This window comes from Stenella coeruleoalba (genome assembly GCF_951394435.1).
Source record: "Stenella coeruleoalba genome assembly, chromosome: 18".
NCBI classification, from domain to species: domain Eukaryota; kingdom Metazoa; phylum Chordata; class Mammalia; order Artiodactyla; family Delphinidae; genus Stenella; species Stenella coeruleoalba.
This window is the reverse complement of record NC_137164.1, coordinates 53202903-53225647: the sequence shown is the minus strand read 5'-3', so window position 1 is coordinate 53225647 and position 22745 is coordinate 53202903. Positions and strand designations below refer to the sequence as shown.

At 34.7% G+C, this 22745-nt stretch overlaps 1 long non-coding RNA gene across 1 annotated transcript in view; it reads left to right on the top strand.

The window, feature by feature from the left end:
* LOC307176828 overlaps positions 1 to 11642 on the top strand; it is a 229751-nt gene extending 218109 nt beyond the window's left edge. The window contains exon 3 of the long non-coding RNA XR_013824917.1: positions 10642 to 11642. This is a non-coding gene — a long non-coding RNA (uncharacterized lncRNA). The remainder of the gene's footprint in view (positions 1 to 10641) is intronic.
* The last annotated feature ends 11103 nt before the right edge of the window (positions 11643 to 22745 follow it).

Here is a 22745-nt window from a genome sequence, read left to right as displayed (position 1 = left end):
AACAAAATTCAGGGCATTTAAAATAGACAGTAGGAAAGATAGAAAATGGTTCCTGGCTTGGAGCTTGCAACTTGAACTACCATAAGATATAGACAAGAAGCAGCTAACTAGCAAAGTGGCTCAGAGTGGTTTAAATACATATTTAAGGTATGAATAAAGGTATGTCTGTGAAGTAGGTGGGAATTTGAAGGAGGGTTCAGATTTGAGAATGAAGAAGCCAAAAAAAATTTGTGGGAACAGCAGCTTGAGTATGGGTCAGAAAATGGAAAAGTATAGGACAAAGATGAGATTTTCTGTTTTGTCTTTTGCACAGCAAGCACAGATGTGTCCTTAATTCTGAGAAATAAATTCTTAACCATTCTAATACTATTATTGGAAGTTTCATAGTGAGCTATGGAGTCCATAGCAAGCATAGGAAACTTTGTGCTTATTCTTGACATAATACAATGTCTGGTTTTGTCAGTGGCAATATCAAAGGGCATCTCCCATCAACGCCGACCTGCTAAACTAACCCCAACACAACACATTCTATTAGAAAAAAAGGAAGCGAGATTGTTGACTATGCAATCACAGAGTTTTGGCAAGTTGATAAAACTCTGTTACCTTATAGTCCTTATTATATTGATGCTTGGGATGTAAATTATACTAGAATATCTATTAAAGAGTAAAGTACATTACTCCAATCTCTACAGATCTCTCAAGGTTTTAAAATATTTTTGAGCTGGACGCTAGTTTTCCTAGCAATTTCCCAGGATACCCCTCAGGGGAGTGAGCAGCAAGCAGCTGTGTAATCATAGTTTACCCACCCCCGCCCCTATCAGTCAGAGGGGAACTACTTTGATCCCATATGTGCGTGCCTGTGAGTGTTCATGTGTACACATACACACAGTCATGCATACATACATACACAAGAAAATTGGATATATGCATACGTATTTTCTTTGAGCAAGTGCTCTTGCTGCTAAAAATAAGTTTGAAAGCTTATCTTAAACATTAAGAATATGAGCTTGCTTTCTTAATTTCTTTTTCTGAGAGTTTGTTATTAGTGTATAGAAATGTCACAGATTTCTGTATATTGATTTTGCATCCTGTGATTTTACTGAATTCATTTATTAATTCGACAATTTTTTGATGGAGTCGTTAGGGTTTTCTATATATAAAATCATGTCCTCTGCAAATAGTGACACTTTTACTTCTTCCTTTCCAGTTTGAATTCCTTTTATTTATTTTTCTTGCCTAACGGCTCCAGCTAGGACTTCTAATAGTATGTTGAATAAAAGTGGTGAGAGTGGGCACACTTGCCTTGTTCCTGATCTTAGAGGAAAAGGTTTCAGCTTTTCCCTGCTGAGTATGATGTTTCACAAATATGTGGAGATTAAACAACATGCTACTTAACAACCAATGGGTCAGTCAACAAAGAATTCAGAAGAGAAATTTTTAAATATTTTGATACAAATGGAGGAGGTTACTTCTTGGGGGTGAGTCTATGAGTGACTTTCACTAATATTGATATTCAGTGTGTGTTATTTTAGTTTTTTAGTTTTTTAATTGTGGTAGAATATGCACAAAGGTTTACCACTTCAACCACTTTAAAGTATACTGTTTAGTTGTGAAATTTTCATCGTAATCTAATTCCAGAAGCATTTCATCACCTCAAAAAAACCCACACTCAAGCAATCAGTCTCTTCATTCCCCCCGACTCCCTAGTCTCTGGCAAACACTAATCTGCTGTCTATCCCTATGGTTTTGCCTACTATGGATTTTTCATGTAAAGGAATCATACAATCAATATGTGGTCTTTTGTGTCTGGCTTCTTTTACTTAGGATAATATTTTCAAGTTTCATCCATGTAGTAAAATGTACTAATACATAATTCTTTTTATGACTGAATAATATTCCATTGTATGGGTATACCACATTTTCTTTATCCATTTATCAGTTGATGGACATTTGAGCATTTTCCACATTTTGGCTATTGTGAAGAGTGCTACAATAAACATTTGTTTATGTGTTTTTGTTTGAACACCTATTTTCAATTATTTCATCCTTTTGAGTAAATTTTTATATATGGTGTGAGCTAATAGTCCAACTTCACTCTTTTGCCTGTGAATATCTAGTTGTTCCAGCATCATTTTTTAAGGAAACTACAGGCATATCTTGTTTTATTGTGCTTCACAGATATTGTGTTTCTTATAAATAGAAGATTTGTGGAAACCCTGCATTGTAAGATGATGGTTAGCATTTTTTAGCAATAAAGTATTTTTTAAATTAAGGTATGTACATTATTTTTTAGACATAATGCTACTGCAGACTTAATAGACTAAAGTATAGTATAAACATAACTTTTATGTGTACTGAGAAGCCTTAAAAATTGTGTGACACATTTTGTTGCAAGATTTGCTTTGTTGAGGTGGTCTGGAATCAAACCTACAACATCTCAGAGGTGTGCATGTATTATTTCTTCATTGAATAGTCATGGCACCTTATTGAGAGACAAGTGGCCATAGGTAGATATACAGATTTATTACTGGACTCTCAATTTTATTCCACTGATCTATACATCAGTCCTTATACCAGCACCACACTGTTTTGATTACCGTAGCTTTGTAGTAGATTTTGAAATCAGAAAGTGTGAGTCCTCCAACTTTATTCTTTTCTTTCAAGATTGTTTTGGCTATTCAGAGTCCCTCATAATTCATATAAACTTTAGAATCAGATTTTCCATTTCTGCAAAATGGCCATTGGGATTTTGATAGATTGCATTCAATCTGTAGATCACTTTAGGGATTATTGTCATCTTAACAATATTCAGTCTTCCAATACACAAACACAAGATGTCTTTTCATTTTTTTGGATGTTAGTTAATTACTTTTACCAGTGTTCTGTAGTTTTCAGTGTACAAATCTGGCAGCTTCTTAAATGTATTCCTAAGTATCTTATTATTTTTGATGCAATTGTAAATGAAATTATTTTCCTATTTTTTTCAGATTGTTCATTCTTGATGTATAGAAATATAATCGGTTTTTGTTGTTGAAATTGTATTTTGCAACTTTATCAGTTCCAATATATTTTAATTCTTTAGTATTTTTTATATATAAGATCATGTCATCTGTGAATATAGATTTATTCCTTCATTTCCAATTTGGATCCCTTTTATTTTTTGTTCTTGCCTAACTGCTCTGACCAGAGCTACCAGTGAAAATGGACATCCTTATCTTCTTCCTAATCTTAAGGGGAAAACTTTCAGTCCTTCATCATTTAGTAACATGCTAGCTGTGGGATTTAATGCATGTCCGTTATCACATTGAGGAACTTCCCATCTATTCCTAATTTGTTGAGTGTTTCTATCATGAATAGTATTATATTTTCAAATGTTTATTCTGCATCAATTGAGATGGTCATGTTTTTTTTCTTTATTCTATAAATGTGTTGTATTACATTGATTGATTTTTATATGTTAAACCTCTCTTGCTTTCTTGGGATGAATCCTACTTGTTCAAGATATGTTATCTTTTCATTATACTGCTGGATTTGGTTTACTAGTGTTTTTTTTGAGGATTTTTACATTTAAGCTAATAAGGGATATTGGGCTGCAGTTTTCTTTTATTGTATTTGTGTTTGGTTTTGGTATCAGGGTAATGCTGAACTCAGAATGAATTTAGAAGTGTTTGTTCCTTTTCTGTCCTTTGAAACAGTTTGAAAAGGATTGATATTAATTCTTCTTTAATTGTTTGGTAGAATTCACCAATGAAGATATATGGTTCTCGACCATATTTCTTGGTTATAAAAATAGAAGTAGAGGTTGGACGTTTAGCTTTGATGATGAAGGTAGAAGGCTACAAGCCAAGGAATATATCAGACTTCAGAAGCTGGAAAAGCCAAGGGTTCACCCCTGGGTCTCCAGAAGGAATGTAGTTCTGTAGATCTCTTTTAAACTTCTGACAACCAAAACTATAAGAGAATAAATTTGTGTTGTTGTAAGGTAATAAGTCTGTGGTGGATTGTTACAGCATCAGTAAGAAAATAATAATGTAGATATTCTACTCTACCTCAAAATAAGTAAACTCACCCTACAATTAGTGAGTAAGTTCTAGTATGTTACATTAGAAGTTGGGATCTAGTCACACCCCTATTATCTATGGACTATGAAACTGCTTCTGTCCTTTAATAAATTTTGTTTCTTTTGAGAGCTTATATCCCAATAATTGCTCATTTTATACTGTTACAAATATCTATGCAAAATATTAACAGATATGCATAGAAATATCATATTATGTTCTCTGAGAGGCTGTTTCTGTAGCAAGTTATTTGAGGAATATGAACTCTGATGTCAGATTGTCTGAGCTTGTATCTGGGTCCCAGTAATTGTTGTCTGACTTTAGCAAGTTTATTTAATCTCTTTGTGCTTCAGTTTTATAACCAGTCGCATGAGGATAAAAAAAAAATATACTAGCTGTAAAGATTGTTCTTAGGGTTATTGTTCTTAGGGTTAAGATAAGAAAATATAGATATTGACACATTGAATCTATTTTAGGAATGCTGACTTATTTTCTGTACCTATCAAGAAAAATTGAAGTAAAATGTATTGTAAATTCATTTATTCTATTTTCACATTGGAAAATTTAGTTTAAGGAAATGCTTCATTAGAATGTAAAGAATATGAAAGCAAGAGATTTTGTCTGATTTTTTTCACTGCTACATCCTTGGTGATTAAAGCACTCTCTGGAATGTAGAATGCTTCAGTGCTTCAAAGATGTTTGTTAAATGAACATTGCATTCATATACATGTCATATTACTCACAACATATAAACATTTCTGAGATTTTATAATTATATTCCCTTATAATATACAAAGAGAAAAAATATCATAAACAATTTAAACATCTTAAACTACATCATGATTTTTATCCAAAACATGTATAACTTATATGACTCTATTATAGTTATTACCCCCCAGTTACAATATTAGGTTAACACTTTCTTTAAAGATAAGTAGAATATTATTTTTAAGTAGTTTTAAGTAGCATAGCTGGGTCCATAGTTAGATGTTTGTATCTATATTTTAATAATTACTTCTAAAAATCAATAGAAATTTATAGGGTTAATATAATAACTATATGTTACACTTTTAAGGGAATCTTTCAATTGAGTAAACTATATAGAAGTCCACAATTTAATATATAATTTATTTTTCATATGTTTTCCAAAACTAAAATCACCAATAAAGCAATTTATTTATTGAATATGTTTAGAAAAAAGATTAATCAAAAGGACAACATGTTGTTTATACTTGATGAATATGAACTTAAAATATGACTTATTTAGGAAATTGATTGTATGATCATCAATCAAAATGATTCTATACATCTTATTCCTTGAATATGATTTTTTAGAATATGATAACTGAGAATAATATCAGGCAAATATTTGGGAGTATATGCACAGGAGTAATTGAAGTTTGCATATAAGAAATTTCAGGGATGGGGTTGGGAGTATTTGGTAAATAGAAGACCATATTTGATGGAAAATTTATAAAAGATTTTGCCTTCTGGCATTTTCTTACATTCTTAAGTAACAACAAAGGTGACCATGTAAAGAGGATCTAAGAAAATAACTGAAATAAATATTTGCAAAACAAGTTTATCCTAATTGCAGGCATTCCTTGTTTAATTGTGCTTCACCTTATTACACTTCACAGATATTGTGTTTATTACAAATTGAAGGATTGTAGCAACCCTGAATCAAAGCAGGTATATTGACCCCATTCTTCCAAAGCATTTGCTCACTTCATGTCTCCGTGTCACATTGGTAATTCTCACAATATTTCAAACGTTTTCATTATTGTTATATTTGTTATGGTGATCTGTGATCAGTGAGCTTTCATGTTACTATTGTAACTGTTTTGGGGCACCACAAATCGCAAATATATTAGACAGCAAACTTAATAAATGTGTGTGATCTGATCGCTCTACCGACTGGTTGTTCCCCTCTCTTCCTCGCCTTGGCCTCTCTATTCCAAGCGACAAATATTGAAATTAGGCCAATTAATAATCCTACAATGGATCTAAGTGTTCAAGTAAAAGGAATAGTTGCACATCTCTCACTTTTGTCAAAAGCTAGAAATGATTAAGCTTAGTGAGGAAGGCATGTCAAAAGCCAAGACAGGCTGAAAGCTAGGCCTCTTAGGCCAAACAGTTAGCCAAGTTATGAATGAAATTAAAAGTACTACTCCAGGGGGACTTCTCTGGTGGTGCAGTGGTTAAGAATCCACCTGCCAATGCAGGGGGCACAGAGTTGATCCCTGGTCCGGGAAGATCCCACATGCCGCGGAGCAACTAAGCCCGTGCGACACAACTACTGAGTCTGCACTCTAGAGCCTGCGAGCCACAACTACTGAGCCCATGTGCTGCAACTACTGAGCCCGCGTGCTGCAACTACTGAAGCCCATGCACCTAGAGCCCGTGCTCCGCAACAAGAGAAGCCCCCGCAATGAGAAGCCCGCGCACCACAACGGAGAGTAGTCCCCGCTCGCCTCAACTAGAGAAAGCCCACGCGCAGCAACGAAGACCCAACGCCATCAGAAAAAAAAAGTACTACTCCAGTGAACACAGGAATGATCAGAAAGCAAAACAGCCTTATTGCTGATATGGAGAAAGTTTTAGTTGTCTGGGTAAAAGATCAAACCAGCCACAACATTCCCTCAAATCAAAGCCAAATCCAAAGCAAAGCCCTAATTCTCTTCCATTCCATGAAGGCTGAGAGAGATGAGGAAGATGCAGAAGAAAAAGTTTGAAAGTAGAAGAGGTTAGTCATGAAGTTTAAGGAAAGAAGCCATCTCCGTAGCAAAAATAGTGCAACGTGAAGCTGCAAGTGTTGATGTAGAAGCTGCAGAAAGTTACTCAGAAGATCTAGCTAAGATAATTAATGAAGGTGGCTACACCAAGCAACAGATTTTCAAAGGTAGACATAACAGTCTTATAGTAGAAGATGCCATAAGATTTTCATAGCTAGAGAGGAGTCAATGCCTGGCTTCAAAGCTTCAAAGGACAGCCTCACACTCTTGTTAGGGGCTAATGCAGCTGGCGACTCTAAGTTAAAGCCAGTGGTCATTTACCATCCTGAAAATCCTAGGGCCCTTAAGAATTATGCTACAGCTACTTGCCTTGCTCTATAAATGGAACAGCAAAGCCTGGATGACAGCACATCTGTTTACAACATGGTTTCCTGAATATTAAGCCCACTGTTGAGACACACTGCTCAGGAAAAAAAAAGAGAAAAGATTCCTTTCAAAATATTACTGCTCATTGACAAGGCATCTCATCACCCACGAAACTCTGATGGAGATGTACAAGGAGATTCATGTTGTTCTCATGCCTGCTAACACAACATCCGTTCTGCAGCCCATGAGTCAAGGAGTAATTTTGACTTTCAAGTCTTATTATTTAAGAAATACATTTCATAAGGCTATAGTTGCCATGTATAGTGATTCATCCAACGGATCCGTGCGTAGTAAATTGAAAACCTTCTGGAGAGGATTTGCCATGTTAGATGACATTAAGAACATTCATGATTTGTGGAAATAGGTTAAAAATATCAGCATTAGCAGGAGTTTGGAAGAAATTTATTCCAATCCTCATGGATGACTTTGAGGGGTCCAAGACTTCAGTGGAGGAAGTAGCTGCAGATGTGGTGAAAATAGCAAGAGAACTAGAATTAAAAGTGGAGCCTCAAGATGTGACTGAATTGCTGCCACCTCATGATAAAACTTTCACAGATGAGGAGTTGCTTCTTATGTGTGAGCAAAGAAAGTGGTTTCTTGAGATGGAATCTACTCCTGGTGAAGATACTGTGAAGATTGTTGAAATGACAGCAGTGTTTAGAATATCACATAAGCTTAGTTGATAAAGCAATGACAGGATTTGAGAATTGACTCAATTTTGAAAGAAGTTCTGTGGGTAAAATGCTGTCAAACAGCATTGCATGCTACAAAGAAATTATTCATGAAAGAAGAGTCTATCAGTGAAGTTCCTTGTTGTCTTATTTTAAGAAATTGCCACAGTTATCCCATCTTCAGCAAGCACCCCTCTGATTAGTCAGCAGCCATCAACACCTAGGCAAGACCCACCAGCAAAAAGATTACAACTCACTGAAGGCTCAGATGATGGTTAGCATTTTTTAGCAATAAAGGATTTGTTAATTAAGGTATGAAATAACAGAAAAAAATTTTCTGCTTTTTAGAACTTACGATAATTACTCAATTTTTATTGTTTCATCACTTATCAAGATAATTCTTTCATGTAACCTGTAGTAACAACAACAGCAGTAATACCTTTTGAATTGTTCTTATAGAGGATGACTCCAGAAAAGAAACAGATAAAATATTAACTTACTTCCATAACTCTAAGGAGAGTGACGTCAAATATATATAACTGAACTGTGTGGTCTATTCAAGTAAACAGAGATACTTGAAAACTTATCTATTATTGCTTTTTTGCATATGGTTTCTATACTCTCTTGTCTTTTACTTTGTTTAAATTTTAAATTTCCTCATGTTCCTTTGGATAAATATGAGTATAGGGGGCTTCCCTGGTGGCGCAGTGGTTGAGAGTCCACCTGCCGATGCAGGGGACGCGGGTTCGTGCCCCGGTCTGGGAAGATCCCACGTGCCGCGGAGCGGCTGGGCCCGTGGGCCATGGCCGCTGAGCCTGCGCGTCCGGAGCCTGTGCTCCGCAACGGGAGAGGCCACAACAGTGAGAGGCCCGTCTACTGAAAAAAAAAAAAAAAAAGAATTAAAAAAAAAAAATGAGTATATGCTTACATTTACTTATGTACGTATATGTATACATATACAGAGTATGTGTCTATATACATACTATATATTTATGTGTATCTATGTTTGTATACATATATACATTTTATATGTTTTTATATATCTATGTGATCTAGTTTTATCTCTTTGCGGTAGGATAACTATTAATGTTCTGTCTGGATTTTACTTGTCTTAATATGTTATTTGCTATAAAAGCAGTGTAGGATGGTAAACCTTAGATAGCATTTGCAATGAAAATTTGATTGGCGCGTTTATTTTTTGTAAAGTGTATGGTAATCTCTACCAAAGATATCTGTATTTGACTTTATTTACTTTTTAAATGTTTTTAGTTCATTTTAATAAAGAGAATTTTTAAAAAACCATTGAAACCATAAAGTTACAATGTAAAAAGCAGTTCAAAATAGTAATAATATAAGAAACGCAATTCATCAGTTTGCAGGAGGTGAAAAATATTAACATGAATAATGTAATTTTAAATATTGTGACGGTAATTTAGAAATAAACAGATTAATTATGATCTTGGTCACAAAAAATACATTTTTATCATTGAAATATAATTGGCCAAGCATACTCTGGGGTTTTTCAGTACTTTAAAATAATTCTTAGGGAAATAAATAATTAGGAAGTTTGGTCAAATGAAACAAAGAAATCTAACTTTCAGGTGTTTCCTTGTCCCTAAGCTTATCTTTAAAAATAAGGATACATTTTTAACAATGTGTCACAGATTAATAAGATATTTGTTTGCACAAGTCCTAATCCTGAGAGAACCATGATGATAAAATATGGATTGAATATTATTTTGCCTTCTTAAATCCTATATTAATCACATTGTCTAAAATTAGAAAGGGAGAGATATTATTGGTAAGAAGTTTAAACATGCATAAAATTTATTTTATGCCTTTAAATTAGACAAGATTAAGTAACATGTTTATTTAAACATTGAATAAGCTGTAATAATTACAGAGTGCATGCTAAAAGCTTTGGATTGCTTTTCAAGTCAGGAATGACTTTGCCTGTTTATAGGATGACAATTGGCTTTCACTTCTTTTAAACAATCACTAAACCAAGTTAAAAGGTGAATTAACAAAGCGCAGATAATAGAAAGTATTATAAAGTCTACACATCATTTCTGTTAAAAAAAAGACCCCATTTATGTAAAAAGGAATTAAGGGAATTGGAAATGTTAGTATTAAAAAGTTCTAAACTAATAATAGAATACAGATAATCAGAGGTGACAGCATCTAGTTAAAAAGAGAACCATCCAAAATAGAAAGCATTGTTATGGCTACGTAGAATATTGGATTTTATTTTTTAAAAACCTCATTAACTTTGTACACATTGATTTAATTTTTCTTATTTTAATTATCCAGAGGGTAGAAAATTGGAACACTGACTCTCCCCAGCCACTTTGGGACACCTCATGCAGTCATCAGCTAATGTCTCAAAGACTCCTCAGCCCTGTGTAATAACAGACAAAAGATTCAGAATAGAATAGCACATTTCTTAATATTTTTACAGGGGAAGTTATGTTCTCTAATGATTTATATTTTAAGCTTGTTTCTTTTTTTGTTTTGTCTTGAAAAATGCGTAAAAACCAGTATTATCTTATTCTCTAGTTTACTTTATTCTCCCCTTTACCTTATTCTTCCCCTCAATTTGGTGAGACCGGTTTCTTTAATCCTTCTCCAATGATTATTGCTTCCCAAACTATTCATTTTGAAGTCATAGAGTAAGAAAATTTTGTTAGTCATAATATTTTGAGTTTTATCTGTGGTGTTCAGAGTTTTGATACTCTGTCATTTTCTTTCCAGGAAAAACTGATACCCTAATTCACCCTGGTTCTTAGCCACCCATCTGATCCCCAAGGAAGAATTTCAGCCCCAGCTCAAGGTAAGAAAAAGGATTAATATATCCACTTGGATTCTAGAATTGTGATTATTGGAAAACTTATCTAGACTCTTGATATGTTAATATAAACTTGATTGAGCATATGAATGTGATAAGATATAGTGTGTTTTCATGATGTTGTTTCATATTTGAAGCCAAAAGACCACTACAAAATACTGATGAGCTAGACAAAATCTTATTACCAGTTCTTATCAATCATGCTTAATATTTGTGTGAAAAAATATTTTAAGACTACTCTGCCATATCTTTGGTAAAGACTGAAATATTACATTTACAAACAAATTAAGGAGGTAAGTGTTAATCCTCTTCTAATACATGAACAAAGTTGATTTTGAAAAGTCATTAGGCACTATTTTAAAAGTCAAACTGGTATCATTGTGTGCTGAAGGAAATGGAATTGATATAGCGGCATGGCTGAAATGTTAATATTAGACTCAATGTCTCATACTTCTTTTGGCTAGTATGAATATAAAAATTCTTCAGGTAAGTCAAATTCTTCTGAGTTAATTCAGTGACTCCTTGGCTGTGTAAACTCTTTAACTGTCCTAAGTTTCCATTTATTTGGCCTATCAATCTTAATTATTATCTAAGGAGTTGTCTCATAACTGAGAATGTTTGTTTAATGATCATGTAATTTGGATAAGCACGTTGTTTTCTTTTGCTTCACGGTTGGGGAGATTTTCACTAATGAAATTTTTCGGATTCTCGTTTTCTGTTTTCTTATAGTAGTGGTTTATGGATTCTTTTCTATCTTTTCTTTATTTTGTAATGTGTTATTTTCATTGATCAGCAATAATATTTGTATGCAGACGGGGTAAGGGCTACTGAGTTTCATTCCTATCCCTAATATATCACCACTCATTATGTACCGACTGAAACCATTATAATAGAATGTATCATGAAACACTCCAACTCTCTTTCACGTAAATGATTTTTTATTGGTGGGAAGGTTGTACTTTATAAGCCATAATTAGCAAATAGCATTTTATGTAAATAAAATGTTCTCTCTATGTATGTTACTTAAATGTATATCTAGAAAATAAATAATACAGCACCATTTTTGTATATCTTAGAAGATAATATTTACTATAATAAGTATCTAGATAAAAAGCCTAAACACTACTCTATAATTATTTTTACTAGTGCATCTCTTATATTTGTATCTAAACAGGACAATTATAAATAATCCAATGAATAATATAAAGTATAGACTTCCTTAATTTTTTTCCAAATAACATTAGAATTTCAAGTTAGTCATAGCATTTTACCTCTCTAACATGTTCCTAATAACTTATTTAACAAAGAAAGAATTTGAGTCAGCATCAACTTATTCATTACTGTCTAAGCATTTATAGTTAACATACTGTATTCCAGACTTGGTGTGGGTAGTACAGGGATGACTAAATTGTAAAGCTTGCTAAATGAGTTTGTAATTTTCTTCTACAGGCTTCTAGACTCATCCAGTAATTTAAATGTAATCTGTATTTTTTATAAGATAATTAAAATACATTATAGCAATATAAGAAGGAACACAGGGTAAAGAAGATATGGGCTCTATTAAGCAGCTCGAAAGAACTTCAGTCACATTTTTTGGAGGTCGAGTCAAGGCTAACCATGACTCTCTGAAAACTCTCTATTGATGCCTAGATTAATGACAGGGTACTAGCAAGCTTCTAATGTTCATCCACTCTTTCAGCCATCCATGCATTTATTTAAGAAAAAAAATTATGTGGCAGGCAATGAAAAGGCATATCTCTGTCTCTCTGTCTCTCGTTGGCAATCTAATCTCATAATAACATAACAGTGTGGTGAAAGTTATGAGAGATAAATGCACAGGACAGTTGCTGACAAGGACTAACACATATCTGATCGAGGCTTAGCTAAGGCAAGTCTTGGGCTAAATCAGGACAGGAAAATAGGAACTAATCCAAGCAGATGGAGAGGTGGCAAGAAAAGGTATGACATTCCCACGGGAGGGAAGAAACTCAGAAGATAGAAGTGCAAAGAAACATGGCCAACTCAGGAAACTAAAATTATTTTGGCAAGCGTTAAGAGTAGGGAACATAAATTGAGCAGAACATAATGCCTCCTTCAGAGACGCTTTACTTTGCTTACTTTAAGGTCAGCCACCAGAGCTTTCTACTTCACCTTACCCAGCTTAATTTAACCTCAGGAGACTCATTGCCATCCCCTACAACTAGTTCCTATTGGAGCCACCTCGTGCCAATGTCCCAAAGTTTCCCTGACTTTGTCGCTCAAGATGCCTATTTAGGTTATCAGTTTGTTCCTTCTCAATGACAAAATGTGCGGAGATCTTAGAAAATGGTGACCTTAATTGGTCACAGTAGTTTTGTTAAATTATAATGCTAGAACAATAAATCCCCTCTTGAAATGTCTGTGCCTCTCTGAAGATAATGATACACTTACCTTTTCGGCCAAAACGAAAAAGGTCAACTTTTTTTTTTAAAGTACAAGGCAAATCAAAGTACTCAATTACGGTGTTTTCATGTTACCTCCATATATCAACTCTCTTTTTCTCCCTCTTTTTAAAATTATTTAACTCCTTTAAATGAATATTAGAGGTGAATCACAGGCTAGTCAAAATGATAATATGCTTATCATTATTATGTCTCATTTAATTTGCACAGAAAACTAGCGTATGGATAATAATATTTAATGAATAAAGAAACTGAGGCCCCAAAAGGACAGGTGACTTTAATGATGCCCAGCTATTAAATTAGAGGCAAAAATGAAACCCAGTCCTCTCTCACAACAAAAGCAATTTCTTTTTACTATTACATGTCTTTACTCCTTTTCCAAAAACTCTACTGCAAAACTTGTCTTGCAAATAGGAATTATGATTCCTTCTTTATTTGAATAAATAATTTATTCATTCTTACCCTAACAATATCTACTCATTTGTCTTCTAAATTTGATCTAAAAAATGAGAAAAACATTCTGGCAACTAATTATTTTAAACTCCTGGCAGAAAAGTTTTAGGAGCCACAATTCTGGCAAACTTGATAAGTTAAAAACAAAAGGCTTTTTTTTTTCTTTCTGCAATCACTTCAGCTGTGCTCTGTGGAACATTTGAGTCTCTTTAGTTAATAAGTATACCAGATAACGTCCTCCCTGCCTCTCCATCTTTGAACCCACACTGATAATCTTCTCAAAGGAGTTGACCCGCAAAGACTAGTAGTAAGTGGTGTCTCTTAACCTCTGGCTTCCAGTCTGTCTGGCTATTGGGAAGCTGAGTGGGAGTTCAGATGTAGAAGGAAGAGAATAAGCTCAATGCATTTGTTCTCCAGCTCACCCTTGACTGAAGGGTGCAGCTGCTCTTAAAGTGGCCTCTCCACAGGATTCTCCTGTGAGTAACCACTCCCTCCCTCTAGCCTTCAGGTTTGAGGTAGTAACAGTTTTGCTGTCATTAACCAGATTACTGCAATATCCCTGTGTCATTTTTTACAACCTGTGCACACTCTTGTTAATTGTCAGTTTATTAAATTCTCCAGAAATTATGCTAAATTGAGTGTGTCATCATTTTTCTCTTAGGGACGTGACTGATAAAAATGACATGGCAGAAAATCTCACAACTTTCTGACTAGTTTCATATGTTAAAAGTCATCTCTGTTGCTCCTTTGAACTCTGAAACTTTTATTCTTAGACATTTTAGGTGGGGAAGAGAGAAAAGGAAAAGGACAGATACGCTTCTCCAGTGGTGCCACAGTTTATTCTTGGTTGACTTTGTCTCCCGGTTTAATACCAACTGGCTGCTACAGATACCAGCTACATACTGGCCCTCTGATGGCACAAAGGTGTTAAAGCAATCTAACCTGAATGCACCTCTCACAGTCCATATCAAGTCAACAAACTGGTCCAGCAGACCTCGCTGCTGGGATCTTCCTGCCCAGCAGGTTTCTTTAGTTGACGCTCTCCCTATGCCCACCCTTGCTAGATATGTGGGGAGAAATGCTCAAATCCTGTTTCGATGGTTTATGAGCAATGATTCCTTCTCTTGCCTTAGGCTTTTGTATATGAAGCCTGGAAAAGCAGGTAAACTCATTAGTTAGGATGACTTTAATAAATATCGAAAAGGATGTTCTTCCCAGATAATTTTCAGGATAATTTCATTCTTTTGTTGTTGGGGGTAGGGGTTGGGGGATGTTTGAAGTCATTTTGTTTTCACATAGATCTTACTTTCTACTTTTGATGCAGTAGAAAAGGTCCCCCTTATCAAATCGTTATATCTACAAAAAACAGTCTCTCAGGAAGTATTTATTAGACAAAAGACACATAAACTTCTTTCCAACAATGAGGTGTGTAAACATGATATATGATAGCCTGTTGAGTGTGGTGATTAATCAATCAGATGGCTAAGAACAAACTTTTATAGCAACGTCGTCGGATCAATATGAGTTGCAGGTGTATGGGAGGCTATGCTTTTCTTTAAGATATATATGAAATGTGTAACTGAATTGTTTCATAAGTGTTATCTTTTTTTAAATGTATGTTTTCTCCCAAATTATGGAACTTAAAGCCACATTAGTGGTCCTCTTCTTACTGCAATTAGAGCAGAATTAAAACTTCTTAACTGATCTATCCCCTGCCTAACTTGCCACCGTCTCTCTATCATATAGCGCGTCAACTATACTAGTGATTCTTTCAGGTTAGTGAAAGAGCCAGGTTCTTTCTTCCTGAGATAATTTGCCCTACTTGGAATTCTTTGCGTATAAAACTGTGACCTGCAATGCTTACTTGGCTGGCCCTTAGTCACCTTTCAGATCTCACCTTATAAAGTACCTCTTCAAAGTGGCTTTCCAAGATTAAGGTGTCCAAAAAAACCTCCCACCAGTCACATGATTCTCTCTCAGAGTATTCTGTTTTCTCCCTTCATAATCCTTATCATTGCTTTTAATACTACATTGCCAGATCTTTCATAGCATTAGACTTCTCTATTTTATTCAACATTGCATCCCTAAAGCGCCTAGTATGTGAAGGGTGTTCAAAAAGTGCCGGATGTGTGATTAAATCTAGCTCTTTGTTTTCAAATAAACAATAGAATTGGACTGTGGTAGACAGAATTAGATTCCACTCTAAGATTCTTTTTTCTATCAAGTTCTAGTGAAATGCTGTTGTAAGCTCTGGCATTTTAATGTTGAGAAAGTTTTATGCAGACACCATCGTTGTGTCTAAAATATTTTGTATTTGATTAGACTCCAGTGTAGTTTTTAATAAAACTATCACAGCTGTTTCACAATGTCTTTATTAATCTCATTAATTATGAGTTAATTCACATCTTCAGGAAACAAACACAAATAAAAGAATTCCCAGCAGAATGTTCAGTTGCAGTGTTAGCAAATACCAAAGAAATCAATCAAGACAGCAGTTTACTTAAAGCTTCATTTATAAAGGTATAATCAACCGCATTTCTTAATCCCTCTGTCAGGAAGAATAAATGTTCAATTTGTTTGCTGACCACTTACTCAAGGAACCAAACACCTGTACTGTGTAGATACAGCATTAATCATTCTACCATCCATCTACATCTTCTCTCAGTGTCTTTGTTTATCTTGCCTTTATCATTCTCAGCTAAACTTCTCAAGACTTTTTCTGTGGTTTATAAGAAAGTTTGTAATTGATGCAAACTATATATATATATACACACACACTGAAACACACTAATGAGATCACATTTTTTTCCATTAAGGATATGTTCAAATTCAGTTTACTTATATTGGATACTTACACAATTATAGGTCATTTGGTTATTCTTCTATAAGTAAAAGAAGGCATTTAAATACTTGAAAATATATCACACACAAAATTCATTTTAATTTCTACTAGAGATAAAAAACGCAATTGAATAAAGAAAATTATGAGAAATGTAAATGAAGCCTCTGACCTTGAAATGGTGGAGGAAAAAAAGCAGCTATAAAAACAAGGAAACAAAAAAACAAGCTATAAAACAATGAGGAAAACAATGAAATGTAGCACATGAACAGAAAGAGAGAACTCCGGGAGTAAATAGTGAAAAACAAACATGTTGGTAGCCCAGAATGTGTGAGATAAGGGAAGAAAGAAAAAAAGGTAAGAATTAGGTAGATGGAAACTTAATGGAGAGGTTAAGGAAGAAAGGAAATGTGGCAAAAATAGATCTGATCAGAAGCAAGAAGTAAAAACTGGTGAAGAGAAGAAGTAGAGGAAAAAGGTAAAAGTGTAAGAGAGAAAGTAATACAAAGAAAAAAAAAACCTACAGGAAACCAGGAAACCTACAGGGGAACTAAATGTAAAGGGAAACTGGAAAAAATGAAGAAACTATTTACCCAAAGAACAATTACATATATTCATTCAATAGGACCATTCTACTTTATATGCTGTAGGATAAATAGTCAAGTCCCTGATTACCACTGCAGTACTGGAGCCATAATCACAAATTCCTAGAGGAGCCTCACAAGCAGTACAATTAATGAGACATCTAGTAGAGAGGATATGCTTCCAGCTATAGTCACTTGATGCCATTGTAGGAATGGAGCCCAGTGTTTCCTGCTTTCAATAGTAAATGGGTGTGTTTGACATTTTATGCCAAAAAAATGTCAAATCTATTCCAAATCTATACTTCTCTTTTTCCTCATAAATAGAAAAAATGATTTTGAGGGGACAGTAAGTAACCAACATTAGTAAGTATTTTCTCAGCTTTCTTCTCGGTTAGGATAGCTATGTGAATCAATTGTGAACAATGAGAGGAAATCAGCTGTAGTGGGTTCTGGGATTGTGACAAAGCTTTTGCTGGCCTCATAAAGGATGGTCGATGTGGCTGTGTACATCTTCTCTGTATTTCTCTTCCTTACTTAATTAGGATGTGCTATTTGGAGCTGCAGTGTAGCCATCTTGGGTCCATTAGAATTGATATTGTTGACAGGCTCATTCAACATCAACAATCTCTTAATTCTGGACCTTTTTGTGAGAAAAATGAACTCTTTTTTTGGATAAGCTACTACTAGTCAATTACTCCATCAATTGAAGCCAAACATACTCTAAATAATGTAGTAGAAATCTACAGTGTCATGTACAGACTATTAAGTGTTGCTCACAGTTTAGTACTATTTTTGACAAACTAAATATGTCTGCAAGATAGATCCTGACCATAGACAACAAGACTGTGACATATTTATTAATTTCGATGAATGAACCAAAATTTCCCGTTTTAAATGAATGTTTTACATTCAAAGAACTAAATTTATTCTAGAGAATGCTGTTTGGATATTTTTGTCCTTATTGAATATAGATTTCCTTGTATAACTAAGATTTTTCACATCTGTGTAAATGTATTTTTCAAGTTTACCCTTGGCTTCACATGTTGTCCATACTGTCTCTTTTACTCTGTTTTCTGTTAGTTTACCTGCTCTGTGTCCTCTATGAAATTGGGATTCAGTTCTTATTTTAATCAGAATGTGAGTTCCCTAAAGAAGGATTCCCAGATGTTCCCCAAGTCCAGAGACAGTAGAGCGCACAGAACCAGGAGGACAGCAGGGTTATATGGGGAAGAGGCAAGGTGTAGTCGTCATTAATAAAACCAGCACCCAGCATCTTGCAGACTACCCTACAGGAAACCAAGGCCTTTCAGGAAATGGCCATGAGCAAGTGCCAAAAAAAGCATCAAACACTTTTTTCAGATTAGCAATAAGGTCATAAAGAATACAAAGTACCATCACAATAAAGAAGGATATGATGAGATAAGAACTTTGGGCACATTGGGAAGAATTTGAAGACCTTGCATGATACACAAAAAGAGATGTAGTCTGGAATAGATGTAAATCTGATCTGTAATTCCACTGGCCTAGGAAAGCAATAAGAAATTAAAAATTGTGCCTCTAACTATGAGTATGTTATAATATATATACTTATCATTTGGTTAAGTATATAATAAAATATACACAACCTCATCCTCTACTAGAAATTAAGTACTTATCAATATAATATTATTATGTACCCTGTGTTGAAGAACCCATGCCCCAAATTTCAAATATAGATTCATGAGTTGACAAAACTTACCTTATGTTTATAACCAAGATTCTGGAACCTAAAGTAGAAAGATATAGGCAGATAGCATTCTTGACAAAATACTGCCTTCACACAACTTATTTCTTTTGAGTGTTCTACTAATAGAGTAATTGATTACATTAATTATGATATGTATGTATATTTATATATAATTTGATGATATATGATATATAAATATACATGTATATATACATGTAATTTCCATTGGTAATAAATAGACCTTTTTTTCTTTATTTCTATACACCATTCTAAAATGGTCTCTTAAATTGCATGTTACCTATTCTGATTTTTTGTTGTTGTTAGTGTTGCATTTAATTTACAATAAAATTCTTGGGTTTTATTTTGTAATTTTCCTGAGCAACATCTCACAGTGTGTAATTTTGTAGAACCTGTAAATTTGTGGATAGTTTCCTCAACATAGATAAATTCTTATTTCCTTACTGAATATCAGTTGAGTTGTTTCAGTTACACTTTGATGTCAGATAACATAATGAGTTAAGTGCTACTCTGCAGAACTTATTTTTGTATTTTCACGAGAATAATGACATATTTAATGGAAAAAAATCTCTTTCCTATGCTTGTTCTAAGTTGATAAATGCAGAAACTGTTCCCATGGTTTTGCAGTTGTCAATATGTTTCCCTGCTTGTCCACAAAGCAGCATTACAGCTAAAAGCCAGAATGCACGTTATCTGTTTTCTTATGCTTATCCAGCTACGAAGATAAACAAATCTAGTATTTGTCCTTCACAGTTTTTACTGTCTCTCGTGTAACTTATGCATACTCAGAAAATAATCTAGAGGTATGTTTTCTGTAGCTCTACATAAACTCCCATGTACATAAATCCAGAATTAAATGAAAATATTTGAAAGAACAATTCATTGTATTTAGTGTGCTTGTCCGGTATCTATTTTCTCTCAGTCCCAAGGCCTCTCTTCCGAAGTCTGCTCTGTGATCGGCAGGTTGAGTTTGCACTACATTGCCCGATGCCTTCTTCTATGATTCTGACAGTTGGACACACTTGTGGGGTGATTAGAATTTATGGGAAGAGAAGAAATCCTGTCTCCAGTCTCAGTCAGCATCACACCAGCTGTGAGAGCACAGCTTCCAGCTTCTTTTGTCACTGCTAGCAGCCGCTATGGTGTGGCTCTCAGAAGTACTTACATCACTCAGTCACATTTCTTGATTGTTCTTAGTATCAGATGTTAGGTCTAAGCACCAACAGTGCTGTGGTCTTTTCAGAAATCTGAGCACTAGCTATGTGATATGTTCCTGGGACATCACATGGCATGATGATCAGTTCCTGTGGTCCATTTCTGCAGTCTGTGGCCCTACTCTTTCTGTTCTGTTTTCTCAGCCTAGAAGTGGTAACAGCTTCCTGCAGTTAATAATATCGAGGTTATATCAAGATTGCCTTTTTCATCTTCTAACTGTGCTAAATGTATAACTAATTCCCTTTTTCAAATCCTTTCCGTTTATATAGCATGTTTTTTTCTCAGCTTTAAAATATAAATGACAAAATTGTAAGATATTTCAAGTGTAACGTGATGATTTGATATACATATACATTGTGAAAAAACTCCCCCCCCCCAAGTTTATTGACACAGTGTGGTTTAGATATTCTTGACTGAACCTTGAATTCTAAAGTATTTGGTGGAGGGAGTAGGCTTTATTCTTCACCCTTTAGCATACTAAGGGATCTAAGATAGCTGCTACTTCTGCTCATTAGATTCAACCATCCTGATGTCAGCAGTGTAGTTGACCAGCATGATCTATGGGATATCAAGGTGACTAGGATCTAGGCACACTACAGTATGGTAGAGAGTAGAAGGGCTGACATAGCCCTCAGGCAAGACTGAAAATACATAAGTTGGCTGCTGCAAGGTGAAACAAATGTTTTGCTAGCGCTTGCAAACTGGTCTACAATGGGAATCTGCAAAGCAGATCCACCTACCAAACCCAGACCACTGCTTTTTTTTTACGTTTTATTGGAATACTACCATACTTACTCATTAATGAATTGTCTATGGCTGATTTTGTGCTGCAATAGGAGAGCTGAGTGGTTGTGTTGGAGACCAAAAGGCCTGTAAGTCCTAGATATTTACTCTATGTCCCTTCACAGAAAAAATTGCTGACCCCCTTTTGTTAGTTTCCTAGGGCTTCCATAACAAAATAACACAAATTTGGTGGCTTAAACAACAGAAATTTATCATCTCATAGGTCTGGAGGTTAGAAGTCTAAGGTCAAGTTGTTGGCAGTGCTACGCCTCCCCAAAGGCACCAGGAAAAGATCTGTTCCCGCCCTCTCACCTAGTTTCTGGTAGTTCTTTGATTTGTGGTAGCATAACTCCAATTTCATATGTTGTTTTTCCCATGTGCATGCCTTTGTGGGAATTTCTCATTTTTACAGGAATCCCAAACATACTGGAATAGGAGTCCACTCCACTCTACTCCAGTATGACCTCATCTTAATGAATTGTATCTGCTACAACCCTATTTCCAAATAAAGTCACATTCTGAGGTACTCAGGGGTAGGACTTCATATGAGTTTGGGCGGGGGGGGGGACAGTTCATCCCATGACACACCTGGTCCAGAAAAATCATGTACTAAATCGATAAAGACATGCTGCGTTCCAGAAGCCATATTGAATTGTTTCTAAAATTTACCACAATTGGAAAAGCAGCTGCAATTTATGTCACTCCCTGTTTAAGTTTACACTAATCCACAATCATTCCTCAAGATCCATTCACCTACAGCAAAGTCAAAGGAGCAATTTAAATAAAGCTGTAATATGAACCCCTGTTCCTGCTTCTTCTTTGATGGCAGCACTAAGCCCTGCAATTCCCACTGAGATGTGGCATTGCTTTTTCTTTGCTATACTAGTAAGGAGAAACATTTCCTGAGGCTTCCGTGAACTATTTTCTACCAAAAGTTGCTACACAGGTAAGAGAACCAAATGTAGGTATTTTCCATCTCCTCATTCTCAGTTGGTGTGTGTCTTCAGATCTGAAGTGAGTCTCTCATAAACAGCATATATATGGGTCTTGTTTTCTTTTAATCCCTCAGCCACGCTATGTCTTTGATTAGAGCATTTAGCACATTAACATTTAAAGTAATTATTGATAAGTGTGTACTTATTGCCATTTTGTTAATTTTTTTTCAGATTGTTCTTGTAATTCTTTTTTGTTCTTTTCTTCTTCTTTTGCTCTCCTCCCTTGTGATTTGATGACTATCTTTAGTGTTATATTTGGATTCCTTTCCCTTTTTTGTTGGTTCATCTATTACAGAGTTTGTGTTTGTGGTTACATGAGGTTTATATATAGTAACCTATGTATATATGGGATTATTTTAAATTAATGATCTCTTAAATTCAAATGCATCCTAATAACCCTGAATTTTTACTCCCGCATCCCATGTTTAATTTTTTTGACATCATATTTTACATCTTTTTGTTTCCTATATCCCTTAACTACTTATTATAGCTATAGATTATTTTACTTTTGTCTTTTAACATTCCTACTAGATTTATTAGTAGTTCATTTACCACCTTTACCATACATTTACTTTTACCAATGAGATTTTTCCTTTCATAATTGTATATTTCTAGTCATGATCTTTTCTTTTCCATTTAGAGAAGACCTTTTAACATTTAGAGAAGACCTTTTAACATTTCCTATAAAGCTGGTTTAGTGGTGCTGAACTCTTCTAGCTTTTGCTTGTATGTAAAACTCTTTATCTCTCTTTCATATCTGAATGACAGCCTTGCTGAGTATTCTTTGTTGTTTTCTCCTTTCATCGCTTTAAATATATCACGCCATATAATTTATATTTTTGAAGAGACTGACATCCCCTTCAAATAAACTGAAAACTGGGTAAGAGGCTATATCTGCCCACTGTGATGATTCAAATAAAGTTACTGTCCACCAAATCCAGGGTTGGTTTGTGTTA